Consider the following 22,921-nt stretch of genomic DNA (forward strand, 5'->3'; position numbering starts at 1 on the left):
AAAATACCTTCCCTTCCCCTCCTTCCCTACTACCCCCACCCTTCTCCCCACTCGTCGACCCTTCAAGAATTCTCCACCCCCCCACTTTCCTTACCCGTTTCCCTTCCTCTTCTTTTATCTCTTTTCTCCTTTCTCCATTCTCCTACTTCCAGTTTCTCTCCACTTCTCTTTCCTTCCCATCTTTCACATCCTCTTTCCTCTCTTCCTCGTTCTTGCTTTCATCGACTCTCCTCTTTCCTTGTTTCTCTCTCAGTTTCATTGTCTTCCCTTCCTTCCGTCACCCCGCTCTGTATTCCGTTTAAAAATCTTTCCTACCTTCGTCTCCATCTTCTCTCTCACCCCTCTTCTTCCCTCCCTCCTTTCTCCTCCCTATTTTCTGCTGCCCCGTCTCTCGCTCTGTTTCTTCTAATTCTCCCTCTTGCCCTTTTTTCTCCCTTTCTGCCCTCCCCTTACTTGCCCTGTACTGTTTCTCCTTCAAGACCTTCACATTCTCCCCTTTTCCTCCTTCATTCTCTTTGTATTTCTCTTCCCCTTCCCCTTACTCGTGGTCTCATATTTCCCTTTCATGCATATCTCCATCCCTTCTCCCCTCACTCACTCTGTTCATAGTTCTTCTCAGATTTTTCCTCGTTTTTCGCCTCTCACCTCCTCATTCACCTCTCATCTCTCCAAAAATTTTCCTCTTCCCCTTTTCCCTCCCCATCATCCCCTCTTGTGGACGCCTCAACTCCACTTTTCCTCGCCCCGTACTCACCTTTGATCTCTCCTAGTATCTTTCTCCCCTCCCTTTCCCTCATTGTCTCTCCCATATGATAGTCTCTATTCTCCTTTCACACTTTCCTGTAAAATGTCCACGCCAGTTTTTCTATACGGCGTGGTGTTCTTTCTGACTTTTTCCTGCCGGCTTCGGCTGGAGGGTTTGGAGGGCGGGGGAGAGCCTTCTTCTTTGCTATCCTTATTTCATTCTAGTAGTTCAGTTACTCTTCTAGGAGCTGCCTAGCATGGGCCAACCGGCCTACTGCAGTTATCCTCTCTTCTTATGTTCTTATGTTCATTTTCCCTTACTTGAGTTTCCCCCCCTTCCCCTCATCCCCGTTACTCTCCCTTTAAATACTTCTCCCCTATCCTCTCCCCCTCCTTCCACCCCAGTATATCTCCCTTTCAAGAATCCACACTCCCCTCTTCCCCGTCCCCCTCCCCAACCCTCTTGTAATCTCTCTCTTTAAGCATTCTTCCTCTTCCCTCCCCCTCCCCAGTATTTTTTTTTCTTGTTATTCTTAGAAGCTCATTATGGCATTTTTAACTCCTGATACGACGATGCAGATGTGTTTTATTTTTGCAGCTACTACATTGTTTTTTCTTTTTTTTTTTCTTTTTTTTTTTTTTTTACGGAGGAATGACTGTTTGTATTTCCATTAAGAGTTGAAGCAGAATGATGATCTTTTTTCTTGCTGCCTACAGACGGTTTTGTTCACACACACACACACACACACACACACACACACACACACACACACACACACACACACACACACACACACACACACACACACACACACACACACACACACACACACACACACACACGTGTCTTCTGTCAGCTGTGCAGGACTGTGGGAAGGATGGCACGAAATTACTACCAGCAGGGTGAGAGAGAGAGAGAGAGAGAGAGAGAGAGAGAAAGGAGAGCGGATGGGGGTGATTGTGAAAAAGGTTACAGGATGAGAGTTTGTCGCGGTCTTTCTCTCGGCATCCTATTCTCCCCCATCTCCCTCCTTCACATCTCTCCCCTCTCCCTGCATCTCCCTCCTCCACATCTCTCCCCTCTCCCTGCATCTCCCTCCTCCACATCTCTCCCCTCTCCCTCTGTCTCCCTCCTCCACATCTCTCCACTCCCCTTTCATCTCCCCTCACTCTTCATTCCACATCTTTCACCTTGTCTCCCTTCTTTTCCGTCTCTTCTCGTCTCCACATTTGCATCTTCCCTCATCTCTTCCGTCATTTCTCCCGTGTGCCCTCATCTCACCACTTGCATCTTACCCTCATCTTTCTTCTCTCTCCCCTCCTCTCTCTCTTCCCTTCCTCTCGTCTCCTTTCTCTTCCTACTTTTCCGTTCAACTCTGTCCCATTTCCTCCGCTTACCATCGTTCTCTTCTAAACCTTCCTTCTTCTTTTACCTCTTTTCTCTCTCCTTTCTCTCCTTACTTCTCCTCCTTGTTCTCCCCACTACACTCTCTTCTCTCCTGTCACCCAATTTCCCATCTTCCTTTTCTTCTTTTCCCCTTTGCTTACCCTGACTTTCTCATGCTATTTCCTTTCCCATTCTCTCCGTCCCCTTACTCTCTCCCCCCATTCTCTCTCCCTTCTACTCTCCCCACCTCTCCCATCACCCCCTCCACACCGACACTTCCATTACGTAACCCTTCCCCTCGCCCTCATCAGTCATATCATTCCCTCCAAATTCCCCTCATCCTCCTCCCTATCCCATCCTCCTCTCTCGTTTTCCCATCCCCTTCCTAATCTCATCCCTATCTCTCCATTCTTTTCCCCTTCCTTGCACTCACTTCAGCTTTACTACTCCATGTCTTTATCCCCCTCCCTTTTCCCCAATCCCCTCCCCCATTCTACCCATTCTCTCTCTCTCTCTCTCTCTCTCTCTCTCTCTCTCTCTCTCCAATTTTTCTTCCTCATTCTCTCAGTTACTCCCCAAGCTCTTTCTCGCTCCCCATCCCCTCCTCTTCCTATCCTACCCTTCTCTCTCTCTCTCCCCCTTTCTGTCTTCCACATCACATTTCCTCCCCACCTCCTCTTTCTCCCCCTCCATCACCCTCCACGCCACCCTCCCTCATCCACATACGTCTATCCATTGAAACATTCGGGCCATCCATCCGTCCCTCGATCCATCCATCAACTCCAATGTCACTACCTCCGTTAGCGTTGTTGTTCATTGGTTCCCTCTCTTCTCGTCCCATCTATCCACTTGTGTTCTGTCGAGGGGTGTTACGATACTTACCTACGTTTATACTCGGCGTCCTGTTTAGCGGATTATCTACCTACCTGCCTACCTATCTACCTACCTACCTACCTACCATCATACATGTATACCTACTTAGACATCTACGGTATCTAGCGTCCTCTCCTCTGTTTCCTTACCTTCTTTTCAATGGTCTGTTTACTTGTCAACTTCTTCATCCCTGTTTCCCTGCCCACTTGCCTCTATATGACGTGCTTACTGACATTTCTACCTTCCAGTTTCCTGTTTATCTGCCTGTACGCTTTCCCTTTAACTGTTTACCTACATGCCTACCTAGGTTACCAGCCCTCTTCCCTGTTTACCTACCTGTCCACCTACCTACCTTCCTTCACATTATTTGTTTACCTATCTACCTACCTGTTTACCTCATATTACCTATTTACCGACCTGTCTCCCATCATCTCTCTTTACATATCTGCCTTCATCGTCTTACCTATTTAATTACCTTTCTACGTTCTACTTGACTCATTTTCTATCTTCCTTCCTACGTGCACTATTACCATACATTATTACTTACTTGCCTACCTACCTACAGTACCTACCTACCCGGCCACCCACTCAGTTACCCACACGCCCATCTACCTACTCTACTTACGTGCCTGGCTGCCTACCTACCACAAATTTCGTAGGCAGGATAAGTTTATATTTACATCACTGAATATTCATCTGCCTCGCCTCTCCTGCCTCACACGTTACCTACACCTGCCTCACCTGTCTCACTTATATCCAGTCTTCAAACCTGCCTCACTTCTATCACGCCTCGCACTTACCCAACCTGCCTCACTTCTGTCCTGCCTCACACTGCCACACCTTCCTCACTCCTGTTCTATCTTAAACCTACGTCGCTCCATTCGTGCCTCACACCTGCCTCCCTCTAAACTCCTGTCCAGCCTCGCATTTGCCACACCTGTCTCACTCCCATCCTGCTTCACAAATGACTCAACCTGCCGCACACACCTGTCCTCAGCCTTCCTCATTCATACCTATTTCTCATCTCTCTTATCACAGTTACATACACCTGCCTCGCACACACATGCCACACCACACATGTTTAACCTTCGTCACACTTGTCTGTAACCTACTTTATTCCCGCCTGTGTTTTTATTATGTATTCCACTTATACACACTTGCCTCACCTCACACCTGCCTCACATGCTGACACTTCCTTAGCACACCTGCCTCACTACAAGTGTGCCCGTGTTCCTGCCAATACTGTTTTCACCTTGATACTGTGTGTGTGTGTGTGTGTGTGTGTGTGTGTGTGTGTGTGTGTGTGTGTGTGTGTGTGTGTGTGTGTGTGTGAGAGAGAGAGAGAGAGAGAGAGAGAGAGAGAGAGATTATGATGGTTATGATAATGATGATATTTGTGATGTTGTTGTTGATGATGATAATAATGATGATGATACAAATAATAATTAAAGCTACGGTAACAAGAATCATTATACAGATAATAACGACTCTGCTTATAATACAAGAGTTACACTTTTTATAATTTATATAACAACCACAGCAACAAAAAATTAACATTGTCTTTTACGCACTATATAAGATTACTCACAACCCCCTCCCCTCCCCCTCCAGCCCTCTAACGCAACACCCAGAAAGCGTATCCAGCCCACCCCCATTCAAGTATACGCCTCACCTGTCTTGTGGTACCTGGGGCGTAGGCCAGGTGAGGGCTGGGTAACTCAGGTGTGTCTCATTAGCCCGCATCTGTTGTCGAGTACCTGGGATGGATGATTGAGGTGAATAGACGGAATGCGTATGTGAGGGGTTGGATGAATGCTTGGATGTGTGAACTGATGGATAGGTTGATTTACAGGATGTGGATAGTTAGAATGACGGAAGGATGGATGGATGGACTTATGGATAGATAAACGGAAGGTCAGGTGGGTGGATGGATAGTCGTGATGTACAGGGAATTTGAGTAGTTTGAAGAATGAATATGAAAGGAGAGTCTGGATGGATGGGTGGGGAATAGGGTTACAGGGGAAGTCCAGATTACAGGAGGTCTGCTTGCCCAAAGCGATGTTTACTGCTGGGGTAAAACTAGTCGCACGGTGGGTCTTTCTTGTGAACATGTGTAAGAAAAGTATAGAAAGAGGAAGGTTCTCTGCCCAGCACTACCCTTGACATAATACCCGGCAGGGAAAAAGTAGAAAAACATCATGCGTATTGGAAAGAACTATTTGGAACTAATTAGGCGAAATACGGTTATCAACTTTTTTTCATCTCTTATCTACAATTCTGATAAAAAGCAAACATGATTGCAGAATTGTGTCGTAATTTATCGAACGTTTCTCAGTCGACTGCGCACGTGTCGACCTGGAAATAAACAACTTTCAGTGAGTTGAAGCACGTGATGTCGAAATGGTATGGGTGGGGCGAGATTAATGAGGTGGAAGTGTGGATGGATGGACGTGGATGGTTACTGGATAGATGGATGGACAAGGGATGGAGTTTGATTTGGTGGATAGGGATGGATAGATGGATTTATGGATGGATCATGGGGCTTTTTTGGTGGATGGATGGATGAATGAATGTGTGGTTGGATGACGATGTGAGTGGATGGATGAATTAAGGATGGCTGGACGGATAGATGATAGGATGGAAGAATAACTGGTTACAGGGAGTGATGAATAACTTAATAATTGAAGCAAAAGCGTTCGGGGGCCAAATGCTAATCACCCGCCATAGTACTGTCATTTATGTTGGCTAAGGTACAAGTTGCCTACAAACCAAATTAGAAGAAAATTAGCAAAACTGTATGGCATTCTCTCTCTCTCTCTCTCTCTCTCTCTCTCTCTCTCTCTCTCTCTCTCTCTCTCAGTCGGTTTATAACTATCGATCTCTATCCATATCCACATATCTGTACCTATATCACACACACCCCTTCCTTCAATCTCCCTCTCTCCCACCCCAACCCGCCAATCCATCACAGAGCTTCAAGACCGCCTGCACCAATCCGTCTTAACCCCCCCCCCCCCTCCCCAACTTCCCGTTCTTATGACGTCACCACCAAAGCAAACTTTGAAGTGATTTTGTTTATCTTTGTAAATGGAAACCGGGTAATGTTTTTTTCTGTTTTTATTTATTTTTTATTGCTTGGCGTGGTGTGGTTTGGATTGATGGATAGATAGATAGATAGATAGGTAGCTGAATAGGTGGATGGATGAGTTAAAGGGATGGGTAACGGCAAATATGTAGATAAATTGATTGATGGGCCATGTTGAGACAAGATTAGGAATAGATAGATAGATAAATAGTTACATAAATTAATTGATAGTCTTATGGATAGATAGTGCGATAGTGTTATGCTGTAGCAAGATGAATAGATAGGTAAGATGTCGAAGATATATATGGAAACGGTACTTGTATTTGGTACCCCTGTTTATTGATAGCATTAGTGGTACAGTTATATGTTTGTACTTGCGCTTTACGGTACAATATATCCCTGATTAGTGGCACACCTGTACAGATATATGTACCGGGTTATAAAAGTACAGGTCCAGTCAATAATTCCTTTACATCTAATGAGATTGCATAACTAATATCGGTAATCAATAAATAAGCAAGTTTGAGAATCGAACTTAAGTAATTCTGAACTCCCTGGATTGTACAGGAACAACTGATTGGAACTGAACTGTAGGCCACTCGTGTAAGACTGTAAGGGTACGTGTTTTGAATGGTACCGAGGCCTTGTGGTAAGCTGTACGGTGCACTTTGAAAAATGAATGCCTGATCAGTGAATTAAGCTGTACCAGAATAATTTTTTTTTTAGTACGGTTTAGTGCTCCGTTTATGGTACCACGAGTGATGTATTTATTGTACTATGTGTGTATAACTTTGCCTGATGATAAAGGTGTCTAATTATGGTACACTTGATCTTAACTGTACCGTAGTGCTCTGATGGTACCCTGGATCGTGTGTTCTGACTATTCGCACAAGTCTGAAATTGTACCTTGCTATCGATCTTAAAATTGTAGCCTACCATGGATTAAAAAATGGCACCATACTCTATTTTTATGGTAGGCTATACAACTTTGTCCCAAAATTGTCCCATTGATTATGAAGTAGTACCGTATAGTAGGGTGTTTTGCTGATTATTTACTTTGTACCATATGTATATTAACACCATAGTGTGTTTTTACGGCTCTTCATCTCAGAATTGTACCATAGATAACAAACTCGTACCATGATGTGCTCTGATGGTACCCTGTGACTATGGTACCGCGCTGAGAGTGGTGCGTGTACCTGGAGACCCCGTAATACGCTCTTACTGTACGCATGTCTGGGGAAGCGTAAGTTAAGCGTAAGATCGTAAAACATGAGGGTACAATTGAAGCTGCGACGTTTCTCCCTCTTCTCCTCTTCACCACCTTCCTCCACCACCTCTCCACCACTGCCCAGGTGAGTTACAGGTGTTTTCTCCCTTTCTCGCTCCTTTTTACCTGTTTACTCATTTTCACACGTCTCTCTCTCTCTCTCTCTCTCTGTCTCTCTCTCTCTCTCTCTCTCTCTCTCTCTCTCTCTCTCTCTCTCTCTCTCTTCCATCATTTCCTCCCATTTCCCCCCCTCACCTCACCTACACTTCTATTACTCCCTTCTCTCTCTCTTCCCCTCCTTCTCCCCGTATTCTCCCTTATTCCTCTTTCATCTCTTTCCTCTTCTTCGTCGTCACCCTTTCTCCCTTTCCTTCATGTCTAAATTATCACCGTGTCCATTCTTCCTCACCCTATCTTTCTCCCTTATTCTCCACTCTTTCTAAATATTTCTTTTCATTTCGTGTGTGTATTTTTCTTTCCCTTTTCCCCTTCATTCCTTTACCTGCCTTTTCTTCCTCCACCTCCCATACTGTTATTCTTCTTTTTTTTTCCTCTCCCTTCCCACCTCCCTTTCCCCCCCCTCACTCCAAATCTTTTCTCTCATCTCACTTCTCTTGTTGTCGGCTTCCCTGTTCTCCTCTCCTGTTCGCTCTCTTCTTTTCTCCCTGTCATCTTTCCTTCCTTTGTTTTTTCCCCTCTCTCTGTCCCACACCCTTAGCGTCACTCCTTTTCCAGAATGACAAAACTTGCCTCGTTTCGGTCAACAGGTCTGCTCCGGTTATTCTCCTTTCTTGCGGTCCTTTTTCCTCCCACTCACCTTTTCCACTCCTATCCCCTCTAACCCTCATCTCCCCGCTCCCCGTCCTTTTCCCTCAGTCTCTTCTCATTTTTCCCCCAGTCTCTTCTCCCTCTTGACTTCATCCCCTCATCTCCCCGTTTCCCCTCCATTCCCATCTTCTCTCCCTTCTCTCCCCTCCTTCCCCTTCCCTCCTTCCCCATCTCTCCCCTCCTTCCTCTTCTGTCCACCTCCCTTCTCCGCCTCTCTCCGTTCCCCTTCTCGCCCAGTAACGAGCGTAACTGACAAGGGAAACACCCATACATTCTCATAGACCTTGAACACAACCGTCAATTAATAATCCAGGTCCCTATTTCCACCTTTAGGTTTCGAACACACTAGGGTAAAGAAGACCGTGGGCAAAGGTCTCGTAGTCGGTCTGGGAATAGAACCCGGGACCTTTCTGTTCTGGATCGAACACGCTACCGATTGCAACACCTCCACCACCCCCTTTCCCCTGCCATATATACGTGTTGTGTAAAAAGGCACTGTTGACACCACTGCTCACTGGTATGGTGTTTCTCTCTCAGTCTCCCATACTACCCATGATATTTGGACAACACTTTTTATACATTGCTTGTGTGGGCTGCCGCTTTGTGTGTGTGTGTGTGTGTGTGTGTGTGTGTGTGTGTGTGTGTGTGTGTGTGTGTGTGTGTGTGTGTGTGTGTGATTTTATTTCTGTGTATTCGTTTATAATTGTGGATATTTTATACAACTTATACATATGGCATGTATATCTGTGAGCACGTGTATTTCTCTGACAGTATATGTAGAGTATTGTAACATTCCTTGTATTTAATTTGATTGTGTTGCTTGTATTTGTCTATTTTTGTGATGTGTGTAAAAAATGTTGCGTCAATCATGTTGCTGCATGTGTGAACACGTGTTGGGTGTGGATTTTTTTGGGAGGGTGTTGTCTATTTTGCTTCACCCTGCCTTACCTACACCCTGCCTTACCTACACCCTGCCTTACCTACACCCTGCCTTACCTACACCCTGCCTTTGTCGTACCTCCCCCCCCCCCACAGCTCTCTTCACATTTTCATCTTTCTTTACCACAGTCTTCCATCCCCTCTCCCCCCAGCTCTTTTCTCCTTCTTTCCTCCTTACTCCTCCTCCTCCTCCTATACTTTCCCCCTTCCTTTCTCTCCCCTTTTTCCCCCCTTATCCCCTCCTTTCCCGCTCATCCCTTTTTCTCCCCTACCATCCCCCTAACTCCTTCGCTTCCTTCATTCTTCTCATCCCTTTCTCTCTTACTCCTTCTTTCCCCTCCTTTCCCTCATATCCCTGCCTCGCCCCTCCTTTCCCCCTTACCCGTCCCCCCTCCTGTCCTCAGGTAAAGGTCAGCTTCGGGGTTATTTATCGTGACTGACGTGCCAGTGAGGGGAAGTGGGTCAGGTCACGACGCCCCACGACCTCTCACTCTAACCTCCCATCACCTGCCTTCACATCACCCCCTTTTTCTCTCCCCTCACCTCCCACCTCTGTCTCCTTACATGACCCCCCCCCCTCATTCTTTCTACCCTCACTTTCCTCTTACCTCCCTCTCCTCTTACCTCCCTCTCCTGTTTCTCGCCCTCTCATACTACCCTCACTTACCTCCCCCTCTCCTTCTCTCTCCCCTCTCCCCTCATATGACCCCCTGACCTGCATTTGATGACAGATATTGCTTCATTGACCTTTGCCCTGACTTAATTTCACCCTTTGATGTGGTTCGAAGGATAAACTTTCCTTTCTTAGCCGGATGTTTATTCTTAGCCTGACTTGACATTTCTTGACCCTACCTGACCTAGCCTGAACTGATTGTGACCTTGTTTGAACTTTTGCCACGACTGAATTAACCTGATTGTATGTTATTCCTGGAAGTGTTTGGATGTGCTTCATGACCTGATTGAATACTTGTTTTGTACCTGATTGTATACTATTTCTTAACCAAATCTTTTTTGACGTACTTTTGACCTGAGAGAGAGAGAGAGTGAGTGAGAGAGAGAGAGAGAGAGAGAGAGAGAGAGAGAGAGAGAGAGAGAGAGAGAGACTGAAATATATAAAGCTCGGAACCGTGGAAAGAGCCTATTTTTACCAGATCGCTTGGCCACTGTTGTCAAAAGGTACCTAAAATACTGGCAACAGACAATTCTACTCACTTCAGGAAAGCACGCCGTAGTGAAGGGGTTTATGAAGGCTGTATCCGTAGCCAGCCCAGACGAATCTCGTATTAATCCATTCACTACAATGACCTATATTCCAATTTAATCAGACTACCACCAGCCTTGTTTTGTCAGCGATTTGTTCAACTAGACTAGGGAGAGGGTTGACTAAGGCAGCGTCTAACCCATCGAGTTCTGTAAGCTGATCCGAAAATGGAAGTGTTACGATAGCCAGAATAAAGGTAAAAATACGCTATGGGATTGAAGGTGTTAAAGGGGATTGGTGTGTATAAAGGTCACGTGCTGAACCATGACGCTGTTTACTAGGAGAGTCGCTGTGTCACTGTTCTTGCTGCTTTTGACGGCTACTTATGGTTCTGTCCCCCTCCCTCCCTTTTCTTTTTCCGTCTCCCTGGTTTTAATTCTGTCATTTCTTTAATTTTCATCTCCCCAGCCTGTCATCTCCACAGCCTGTCACCTCCCTACCTATCATCTCTATCTTTCATCACTCCAGCCCTCGTCCCATAATCTCGTTTCCCCGGCCCCCGCCCCCGTCAGCTGTTAATTTCTTATCTCATCCCCTCACTCATCGTTCTCTCACTCCTCCGTCGGTCGCATACTTAGGGGAAAGATAGGGTTGTAGCCCTGACGCATCTCACAAGTCCTGCGCCTCCCCATTTAAAATCTCCACACCCACATCTTCCCATCTGTCTCCCTATCCCCTCATTCTCTCTGTCTCTCATTTCCCTTTCTTTCATCTCACCAACCCCTCCCCTCCCAATCCCTAACCTTCTCATCCCTACCCTTCCCCCTCTTCCTCTCCCCTCCCCTCTCCCTCTCCCTCTTCCCCCCTCCCCCTCTTCACAGTCCCCTTCCCTTACATTCTCCCTCTCCCCTTTCCTCTCTCCCTCTCCCAGTCCCTCTGTCCCTGTCCCTCCCCCTTTCCTTCTCCCTCTTCCTTTCCCCATTTCGATTTCACACTCCCATCCCCTTCGTTCTCCCTCACCCCATCCCCATCCCATCTCTCGTACCCCAGTCTCATCTCCTGGCACTTGGCGTCTCCACTGCTAATGTGTTGCTATGGTAACCCGTCGTCCTTATCCCATCCTCTGGCGCCGACTTTAGCCACGGGAGAGAAAAAAAGATACCCTATTTTCCCATTATTCTCTACTGCTTTATTGCCTTTTTACATCCCGTTTCTGTTCACTGACGTATTTTGTGTGGTACTTAATAGTAATGATGGGGAGTAAGAGTACATGATGGGAGGAATGGAAAATGGCTACAAAAAAAGAGTCACGAATGATTGCACGGTTTGCGACGAGGCGGACATTCCTTTAATAACAGGTGTTGACGAACCTCCCTTCCGCACCTTGCTCACGCCTGTCCTCTCCCATTTTCACCTAAGTCTCCCCTCGTTCCCTCACTTCACCTCACATCTAGAACATGTTTTAAGCTCCTTCGCGTTGAGGACAATTTTAAAAGATTTGCTCGAGGTGATTTAAGACAGTTTCACTCCGCTGAAAACCCCCGTTGTAGAAATGGGTTGGTGAAGGCTTTATCTGACTCCATTGTTCGTCAAGCCACACCAGAACTGAATAAAACCGTGTGGAGATAGCAAAAATACAATGTGTAAAGTGGTATTGTGTTAAAGAAATCAATAGGCACCTGACTGATAGGCCTATATGATTGGTAGCCTGTGCTCCTGCCATCCCCCTAGAGATACCCCCTTCATCCCCATCCCTTGAGCCTCCCCTAATTCCCTCTATTTTTACTAGATGTCACCGTACCGAAGCTCCTTTTGTTGGGCACCTGATAATTTCTGAATCATAATGCAGCGTGGTTAAATCGCAAGCCCATATTATTTTTGTAATTTTAGGAGCATCTATGGTTATTAGTTATGGTCAGCCTGCATCCCACGTTACTAGGTGCCGTCAGCAAATATGTAGGAGGTCTAACCATGCTCCATCTTACTTGCTTCAGAAGTTGTTGTAAAAAATAGGGACCTTGCATTCCACTCAGCGGTTTAATATTTAAGCATTGTTCCATTAGTCTGTTCACCTGTCATCCTGTTTAAATGATCTCTCCCCCAGTTATATATATTTTTGTCACCAAGATGCCACCCTACGTCTAGAGCATTTATTTTTGAGGCACCTGATTTGTATACCTGAATGATTTTCCGCTCACCTGTCTTTCCAATACATGTCCCCTTCCCACCTTCACCCTCATTTCACCTAGATGTCACCTTGTGTTTATGCATGTTAAATTAAGCACCTTACTCACTATATTTTGTCCACTTTATATAATTACGTATTTACTTATTTTGATGGTGGAAGTGAGTAGCCTCTTACCTTTGTGTTATTACCTGGTATCTGATTTACGGAGCATATTCACCTGAATTAATTTGTGCTTCACCAAAATTCTACTCTGTCTTTTTACTTCCATCTTCGATTGCCTGTTTCTGCGTGACGTTGTAAGTATGGTGTGATGGTGATGTATTATCTCTTACACAACGCACTCGTGTTAGGGCGAGGGTGCGTTAATGTGGAAATGGATGGGTGCGTGTTCATACTTAGTGATGCCAACCCACTTACACACACACACACACACACACACACACACAGACACACAGTATTTATGTATGTATGTATGTATGCTACCAAGTCTCACGAATGCCTGACCCGATGTGCATCAAACTTGGCAGATATATTGTGTGTGGGAATTGGAAGTATTGATTTCATTTTCGTACAGATGAGTCACAGGTCAAGGTCACGGTTTAGGGTCAAAGGTCGTGCTCGGTGCCACTTTGCTTTCTCAGTATTTTTTATTTATCCGTTTTGTTGTCACTTTTTGTTCGTCGTTTTATTTTTCTCCGTGTTTTTTTTTTTTCGTTTTTGTACCTTATTTTTTTCCTGTCTTCCATCCATCCCTCATTCATTCATTCATTCATTCTCCACCTTCCCTCCCTCCCTCCCTCCCTCCATCCATCCATCCCTACCTCCATCCATTCATTCCTCCTTTCTTCCCTCCTTCTTTCCTTCCTTGCCTTCACTTTTTCCCTCCTCCCTTCTCACCGCAGATAGAGTTACCTGTTGCACCTGCTAATTACTGTCTGTCTCTTTCCTCAGGTGAGTCTTGCCTCCAGGTGAGGGGAAGTGAGACAGGTGACGTGATGAACCTTTCGTGAGTATTGGCTGATTATTGGGATTGGGTTAGTTCTGATGAATTTGAATTTTCTTTTGAGTATTTGTGAGTATCTGATGAGAATTTGGTGAGTATCAAGTGTTTCATGAATTTGAGGAGTATATGGTGAGTATTTGGATTGTATTTGATGAGTTGTATTAAGTATTTGGTGAGTATTTGAGTATTTGGTGAGTATTTGAGTATTTGGTGAGTAATTGTTGTTTTTTTATTTGGTTATAGAGGGCGAGGATTTGATGAATATTTAGTGGGTATTGATGGGGATAGAGTGAGGATTTGATGAGTTTGAATTTTTTGGTTAGTACGAGGTGTGTGTGTGTGTGTGTGTGTGTGTGTGTGTGTGTGTGTGTGTGTGTGTATTAGGTCAAGGAGGGTTAAGAATGAAGATCTTTAGGTCACAGTCTCCCCTTTCCTCTCATAATCTCCCCTCATCTTCCTCATCTTCCATCTCCCCTCATCTTCCTCATCTTCCATCTCCCCTCATCCTCCCTCACTCTTTTCCCTTTGCTGCTCCTCTCCAGTTCTTCTCTCCCCTCCCTCCTTTTCCCTTCATTTCTCCTCTCTCTTCGCCCTGTTCACTTCTCTCCCGTCCTCTCCTCTCCTCTCCTCCCCTTCCTCCTCCCTCTCCTCCTCCTCACCTTCCCCATTCCCTCTTCTACGTACTAATCTCACTGCCCTATATTCAGGTCTCTCCTCACCCCTCTCTCCCTCCCTCCTATCCCCTCATCTTCCTTTCCTCCAACCACTTACCTCATCTCTCTCTCTCTCTCTCTCTCTCTCTCTCTCTCTCTCTCTCTCTCTCTCTCTCTCACACACACACACACACACACACACACACACACACACACACACACACACACACACACACACACACACACACACACACACACACACACACACACACAACTTGGAAGACTACCGCCCGAAGCCTTACATACGTCTGTCTGTCCGTTTGTCTGTCTTCTGGGTTACAAAATTGGATACAGGAATGTAGGAGACTGTATTTCCTTGTTTGTCTTTGGTTGTAGTTTGTATCGTCTATATCATGTTTTATTTTGTATTACACGTGTATTTTTATCTTAGTGTATTTACTGGTATGGGGTGTCGACCAGCGTAAGCTGTGCGTCTGTGTAAATCTCTATGTCTGTCTGTCTGTATCTGTCTGTATATCCAACAATCTGTCTGTTTGTTTATGTCTTTTTGTCTTCCTATGTGTATCTGTAACTGTATTGAAATCCATATTTGTTTGTATATCTTTCCTGGTAATGTGTACTTCTTTCTGTCAGTCGATCTATCAGTCTATGTGTCTGTTTCTGGCTCTCTGTGTATGTTTGTATGTATGTATGCAATATCTGTCCATCCATCTATATATATATCTATCTATCCTGTTTATGTAGCAGTTGTCAGCATTCATATAGGGTGACTGACGTACACCCGCCAAGCTCCTCTCCCTCTGTTCATCCCCTAAGGCTGCTCCACAAGGTTGGTTTCGAAACGAGGTGCCGGAACATAAGCCCGACACCTGATCCACTCCACTGCCATCTCACCTCAAAGTAGGGTATTCACTGGGGTAAATAATGCGACGTGGGGAGGAGGAGGAGGAAGGGGAAAGGGGATGAGAAAGGAAATAATGATGAAGTGTGAGGGAATGAAATGGGACAGAAAATGATGATGATGATAGGGAATGAGAAGGGAAAGGAAGTGATGATGATGATGATAAGGAAGAGGAGGAGGAGGAGGAAGAGAGGAGAGAAGAGAAGAGAAAAGAACGATGAAGGGAAAGTGGGAAAATCAGAGGGAATGATAGGAGATGAGGGGAGTGTAGGGAACAGGATGAAGGGAAAAGGGAGGGTAGATAATGACGACGACGATGATGATGATGGCGAGGAAGAGGAGGAGGAGGAGGAAATGGAAGACGAGAAGAGAAGAGAGGAGAGGAGAAAGAGGAAGAGGAGAGGAGGGGAAAGGTGAGATGAGGAAGAGGAGGAGGGGTGGAGGAGGAGGAGGAGCTACTTATCCTCCCTCACACGAAAAGGTAAAAATGGAGTTTATGTTTTTATTTATTCAGGTAACACAATTTTTGGTGTGATAAAATTGTTTGCTGTATCAGTTGTTATGTTTACCTAATGTTTGGTATATTTAGTCAGTTATATGTGGAGTTAGGTAAGAGAATTTGTGTGTGTGTGTGTGTGTGTGTGTGTGTGTGTGTGTGTGTGTGTGTGTGTGTGTGTGTGTGTCTTATATAATGTGCGTGCGTGTTTGTGTGTGTTATAGCGTACAGTATGTGTATGTGTCGTGTTAAGAGGGAGAGATGGTGGGAGGAGGGGAGGAGATAAGGGAGTGGGAGGGAGGAGGTGTAAGGAGATTAAATGCGTAGAAGGAGGCAAGAGGGAAGGAAGGGAGGAAAAAAGAGTGAAAATAGAGAACAAAAGATAATTTTAGGAAGTGGATGTTTGAGTGCAAGTAAAATAATGACAACAGAGAAAAAGATAGAAAGAGAAATAGAAAAATATATTGATAGAATGCATCGAGTGCTGTGAGGGAAGTGGAAATGGGAGAGAGAGAGAGAGGAGTGTTAGGAGTGCAAATGAGACAGGAGTGAGAAAGTGAGCGAGAATGAGAGGCGTAGTTTCATTAGTGGAAGAGGTGGCTGGTGTCGCACTCTATATATAGCAAGAGTGTGTTGTTGTGTATCGGCTTCTCGCACTCAAACGCACTCGCACTCAACGCACACACCCATATGCACTCACACCCACACGCATCTCGCATCCACACGCACTCACACCCACACGCATCTCACACCACAAGCACTCACACACAATCCTTTCACACCCAGACTTCCTCATTTACTCTCCACTGACACAACACAATCTCAAACTCATACCCTCTCCCACTGCAACATACTCACACGCACTCAATTCACACACACACACACACACACACACACACACACACACACACACACACACACACACACACACACACACACACACACAAGTACATGTCATTTGTGCCTACTTAATTCCTGACACTTAAAATAAAAATGTTAAGTGGATTGTTGTGAGTACGGAGAGGGGGGGGGGATCAGTGGTGGTGATAGTGGTAGTGTTGGTTGTAGTAGTGGTGGTGATGGTGAGGGGGTGATACTGGTGATGGAGGAGTGGGTAGTGAGAGTGGTGTTGGTGATATTGGTGGTGTTAATGATAGTGGTGGTTGTAGATGATGAAATTGAAGATGTGTTGGGATGCGATAGTGAAGGCGTGATAGAATAATACAGTAGTGGGCATGTGTATGTTTTTGATGATGCTGGTGCCTCATATGTGGTGGTGATGGTGGTAATTGTGGTAGTGGTGGTGAGTGCAGGTGGATGTGGAAGTGGGTGTGGCAGTCATGCATCTCTCACCACCTCACATCATAATCATCATCGTCGTCATCATCATCATCGTCGTCGTCGTCGTCGTCGTCGTCGTCGTCATCGTCGTCATCATCATCATCAGCAGCAGCAGCATATATATACACACGTATATCTGTCTATCTATCTATACGGTATATACTGTATATATGCAGTATAAATATATATATATATATATATATATATATATATATATATATATGTGTGTGTGTGTGTGTGTGTGTGTGTGTGTGAGTGGGTGGGTGGGTGTGGGTGTGTACAGACGTTTTGACATTCAGTAACAATCTCTCTCTCTCTCTCTCTCTCTCTCTCTCTCTCTCTCTCTCACACACACACACACACACACACACACACACACACACACACACACACAACCAGATACCTCTCTGAAATATATCACACGTACGCGCACGCACACACCCACATACACATTCAGAGTACCTCGCACTTACACAACCACCAAATGCATTCCTCGCTTCCATTAAGGAGGAGGAAGAGGAGTGGGAAGAGGAGGCAAGACGGGAAGTGTAGAGAAGGAAAAGTTGGGAGGAGGAGAATGATGAGAAAGAGAATAGAGGATGTTGAAGATTTTGAGGGAAAAGTTAGCAGGGGTTGGGAGAGGGAAAGATGGGAGGAGGAAGAGGGGAGGGAAGAAGAGGAGGAGGTGAAGGAGGAGGAGGAAGAGGAAGTGGAGGAGGAGGAGGAGGAGGAGAGAAGAAAGATGAGAAGGGAAAGGTGGTGGTGATGGAGGGGAGATTAAAGTGAGCTGGAAGAGTGGAAAATACAGAGGGAGGAGGATAGGGAGAGATGGTGAGGCGGAGGATGAGAGGGGAAGAGAGAGAGAGAGAGAGTAGAAGCAGATACGGGTACGAAAAGGAGAGGGAAAAGTAGGCAGGAGGAGGAGGTGTGAGGGTGGGAAGGGTGGAAGATGAAAAAGGGAATGAAGAAGTGAATAGAATAGATGTGGATGGGGGTAGAAAAGACGTCTTCGGGGTGAATGGGTTGTAGCAGTTGAAGAAAAAGAGGAAAATAAGAACAGTATGAAAATGAAGAGAGCAGTGTGGAAGAAGAGAAGGAAAGTAAGAGACAGAGAGCCCGTGTGTGCGTATCACCTATGTGTATGTATGTATGTATGTACAGTGACGTTTTGTGTGTGTGTGTGTGTGTGTGTGTGTGTGTGTGTGTGTGTGTGTGTGTGTACTGATATTAAAGAAGAGGATGTGTCTGGATAGGGAGAGAACTTTCCTTTGGCCTGCTTGATCTGCCTCCCCTCCATGCCATGACCTCCCTCCCTTCTATGACCTTCCTCCCTCCCTCCCGTGACCTGCCTACTATGGCCTTCCTTTTTCTGTATAAACTCAAGAGCTCTTCTAAAGTTAAGCTTCTTATCTCTCTCTCTCTCTCTCTCTCTCTCTCTCTCTCCCTCTCCCCATTTTTCCCCATAATTCCCCAAATTTCCCTTTGTCCCCATAAAGTAAAAAAAAAAAATCACCACTTCCCCTAATTAATTCCACTCTCGTCCTCTGTAACCAAATTACGGACAATGGATTTTTTATTTTTTATTTTTTTGCAGTTTTCGGTTCATAAATGGAAGCCCAAAAGTGTTCCTAAATTTTTCGTCTCTTTCTCTTATTTTGGGGGGGTCATCCTTTTTCTGTTTTTTAAGGGAGAGTATGATTTTTTTTTTTTTTTTTGGGGGGGAGCTTGCATTTTTTGGGGGGAATGTGTGTTTGGGGGGTGGGTTAATGTGTGTGTGTGTGTGTGTGTGTGTGTGTGTGTGTGTGTGTGTCCTGTTTTAATATATTTTTTCTTCTGATATATTGTACCTTCTAACTCGTTCATTTTTTCCTTCCTTCAATCATTTATTTTCCCTTTTCTTTTCATCTTTCCTGCCTCTTTGCATTTCATTTTCTTCCATCTCTCCTTTCTCTCTGTTGTTCATCTTTCCGTTGCTTGCCTTCCTGTCGTCTCCCTTTTTCTTGTTTATCCTTTTTTTTCATTTTCTCATTCTTCTGTTGTAATCCTTTCCTCCCTTTCCTTTTCTCCCCTCGTTCCTCGTCCCTCCCTTCTCTCCCGTTCTTCTTTTCTTCCTCCATGTTCTCTTGCCTTCCTGCTTGTCTTGGAAGTAGCAAGGAAAAAAAAATGTGATTGTGTGGTAGAGGTTAACGAAGAGAGAAAGAATGGAGAACCAGGTCACTGAAAGGTTAATTATACCCTATTAAAAGAACATTAAGTAATATCAGTGATCTACTCTATTTAACTCTGATCACGATCCTAGTCTTACTAATCTCACCTCGTGGATAGGCTTAGATTGTCTCCTCTACTCTCATCGCTCTCACAGTTCTCTTCATGCTTCACTGATATCCTCTCTTCAGCTCTCTTCATGGTCACTCTCAATCCTCTCCCTTTCTTCTCATTCTTCCCCTCCTCTTCTCACTCCTAAGTCGTCTTCCGTTTCCCCTCTCCCCTTTGCCCCACACTGCCCTCCCTTCGTTCTGCTTTTCGTCGTCCTTTTCGTCCATTCCCTTTTCATCATCTTTCTTCCTTTCCCTTCCCCTCAGTTTTCTCTTCCCCTGTCTCCCTTCCTTCCCCTCCATTTTACCCTCCCTCATCTTCCTTACTTCCCCTCCATTTTCCCTCCCTCATCTTCCTTCCTCCCCCTCCATTTTCCCTCCCTCATCTTCCTTCCTTCCCCTCCATTTTCCCTCCATCCCCTCCCGTTTCCCTCCCTCATCTTCCTTCCCCTTCCCTTTCCCTCCCTCTCTTCCCTGGCCAGCCTTGCATGAGGGAGAGGATTTAATATTTTTAGCCCGAATTGAAGAAAGGCTTACCTAGTCCTCTGTTATCTCTCTCTCTCTCTCTCTCTCTCTCTCTCTCTCTCTTTTTCTATCCGTTTACAAGTCCATTCCACTTAAACTCTCCCTACTTCTCATCTCCCCTCCGTTTTCCTCCCATTTTTCCTGTACCCCCTCCTCCTCCTCCTCCTCCTCCTCTTCTTCCCCCTTCCCTCCTCTTACCTACTCTTTTCATTACTCTTCCCTCATATGCCCCCCTTCCCTTTGCACACCTCTTCTCCCCACCTCCCCACTCTTCCCTCCCCCACTTTCCTTGTCCCCCTCGCCATATCCCTGAGCTCTTCCACTCTGTTGCCACCCCCAATTCCCCTGTCTCTCCTCCTCTTTTCTCCTCTATCCTTCCTCCTCTCCCCTCTCTCCTTCTTCCCTTCCCTCTCCCCCCATCCTCTTTTCCTCCACCTGCCTACCTTTCCTTCTCTCCCTCCCTCCATCATTACTTCTGTTTCCCCTTCCACACAACCCCTCTCGTCCCCCTTACCCTTTTACCGCCATAAACTCTTTCATCCCTCTTCCTCTCCCCTCCTCCCTCACTCTCCTCCCTTTCCTTTTCAGCCATTCCTCCTCTTCTCCTATTCCTCCCTCCCACCTTCTCCTCTTCCATCTCCCCACCGTCCTTCTCTTCTCTCTCTTCTCCTTCTCTCCACCTTTTCTTCTCTTCTCTCCTCTGCTTCCTCCTCCCCTCTTCTTCCTCCTCCCACCTTGTTGCCATCCCAAACTCTCCCTTTCAACTCAACTCTCCGTAAGATTAGGTAAGTTAAGCACCTTAGTTAGTCCTCTCTCTCTCTCTCTCTCTCTCTCTCTCTCTCTCTCTCTCTCTCTCCTTCCTGTTCCACTTCTCTTTCCTCTCCATTTCTCTCCGTTCCTCCTTCTAATGATGCCTTTTTTTATTCTGTGTCTTTTTCTCTTTTCATCCTTTCTTACCATCCCTTCTCTTCTTGCGTCCTCTCGTTTATCATTTTCTTTGCATCTTTCTCGTCCTCTCGTTCAGCTCCTTCTCGGTTTCTCACTCCCTCTCTCTCTTTTTTTTTTTTTTTCCTCTTTTTCTCACATCATTGTCGTCTGTGTTATTCTTCCTTTCTTTCCTAACCTCAGTCACTTACTTTTCACTCTTCACCAGCCCTTTAACCTTCCTCCTCCTCCATCTCTTTTTCCTTTCCTGCTCCTCCTCCCATTCTCTTTCTTCACCCTATCCCTCACTGTCTCCCCCTCTTCATATCCCCCCCCCCGTCTCCTCTCGCCTCTCCATTCGCACCGTATTCCTCTCACTTCAGGGATGTCATTCATCTCCCCTCACATTCACTCATCTCTCAGTCACCTCTTAGTCTGTCGCCCATCATTCCCATCACCTCCCGTTACATCTCACCTCACCTCATTCCTTCTCATAACTCACCCCCACGCCTTACCTTCCTCGCTCCCCATTTCCCTCACCTCTTTTCATTTCACCGCTCATAACACTTAATTCCTAAAACATTTACAACCAGTCTTAGTCGTCATAATCTCGTAATCTCCTCCACCTGCCGACAACTTTTACCACTCTCAGACAAAGCCCTTCACAGCCCTTACCACTCACAGCCCTCAGCCCCCACACTTCAGCCCCTACCAATTATAGTCACAGCCCTTCACAGCCGCTTTTATCACTCATCTGTCACAGCCCTCATCTCTCACAGCCCCACACAGCCCTAAGCTCTCATCTCTCACAGTCCTCAGCCCTGGCCACTCACAGCGCTCAGCAGTCCTCAGCAATCGTGAGCACCTGGCCTGAGCGAGGGGTGAAGGTGGGGGGAGGTTGTAGTATAAATAAATAGTAAGAGGCTTATATGCTGCAGTGACGGTCAGACTCAAGTACACATTGGAGGGTGAGGGCTGGGGTAGGGGTGAGGGGAGAGGGGCTGAGGTAGGGGTGAGGAGAGAAGGGTGACGACTGGGGTAGGGGTGAGGAGAGAGGTTGGGACAGGGGTGAGGAGAGAGGGGCTGGGGTGGGGGTGAGGAGAGAGGGGCTGGGGTAGGGGTGAGGAGAGAGGGGCTGGGACAGGGGTGAGAAGAGAGGTTGCAGTGTGGGTTGGAGTGGTACTGGGGGGTGATTGCTGCATGAGTGAGTAGGATGAGAAGAGATTGTGAGTATAAGTGTCAGTGAGTGGAAATAAGAGTGAGTCCAAGTGAGAAAGGGGAGTGGAAGATTGAGTGAGTGGGTGTGAATGAACAGGTAAATATGAAAGTGAGTGAGTGCAAGTAAGGGTAAGTGAAAGATTAAGTACGTGAAAGAGAGGAAGTGAAAGTGAGTGAATAAAACGATTGAGTAAGTGAGAGTGAGTGGGTGCTTGTGAGAGAGTGAGTGAGCCTGTATCAGTTACCCTAAGTCCTATGGGAAATCAGAGAGAGAGAGAGAGAGAGAGAGAGAGAGAGAGAGACGTATGTGTATGGTTTCTTGAGGTCATGTGTGTGTGTGTGTGTGTGTGTGTGTACGTTTATTCTAGTTCACATGCATATACTGAGAGATCGAAATATATATTCATACTCTGTATGTACACATTTATGGCACACACACACACACACACACACACACACACACACACACACACACACACACACACACACACACACACACACACACACACACACACACACACACACACACACACACACACACACACACACACACACACACACACACACACACACACACTCTCTCTCTCTCTCTCTCATGATGTAAAGGTCGGAGAAAATCAAGGTAGAATGTGAGTCAGCTGAATTAGCTTTAATTTGAACAACATCCAGCCTTGTTTGTGTTTACTATAGGATTTGTTTGTTTTGTTTGTGTTTGCTAGAGGATTTTTTTACATTTTGTTTGTGTTTGCTAGAGGATTTGTTTACGTTTTTGTTGTGTGTTTATTGTTGATTGTTTCCCTATGTCGTGCTTTAGTTGTTTATTTTGAATATTTAGTTGTTCATTGGAATGTTTTTGTTTTTGTCTTTAATGATGGTGGTGTTTTAGCTGATGGTTGCTGTGTTCTTGTTTCTGTTATCTCTTGTTTTATTTGCTGTGCTTGTTGCGATATTGGTGGGGAAGGTGAGTGCTGGCGAAACAGAAGGAAAGAGAAGAGAGGAGATGGACAGG

At 45.7% G+C, this 22,921-nt stretch overlaps 1 protein-coding gene across 8 annotated transcripts in view; it reads left to right on the plus strand.

Moving 5' to 3' along the window:
- siz (Brefeldin-resistant Arf-GEF family protein schizo) overlaps positions 1-22,921 on the plus strand; it is a 698,716-nt gene that overhangs the window by 445,051 nt on the left and 230,744 nt on the right. The window contains exon 1 of one of the 8 annotated variants that reach the window (XM_080283845.1): positions 7,380-7,444. The exons of the other annotated variants lie outside the window; for them this stretch is intronic. The gene's annotated coding sequence lies outside the window, so the exon portion shown is untranslated. Of the gene's footprint in view, positions 1-7,379; positions 7,445-22,921 lie in introns of those variants that run through there. 8 annotated transcript variants of the gene reach the window in all.

This window comes from Coenobita brevimanus, chromosome 98 (genome assembly GCF_032717465.1).
Source record: "Coenobita brevimanus isolate Jiangsu-jjx chromosome 98, ASM3271746v2, whole genome shotgun sequence".
NCBI lineage: Eukaryota > Metazoa > Arthropoda > Malacostraca > Decapoda > Coenobitidae > Coenobita > Coenobita brevimanus.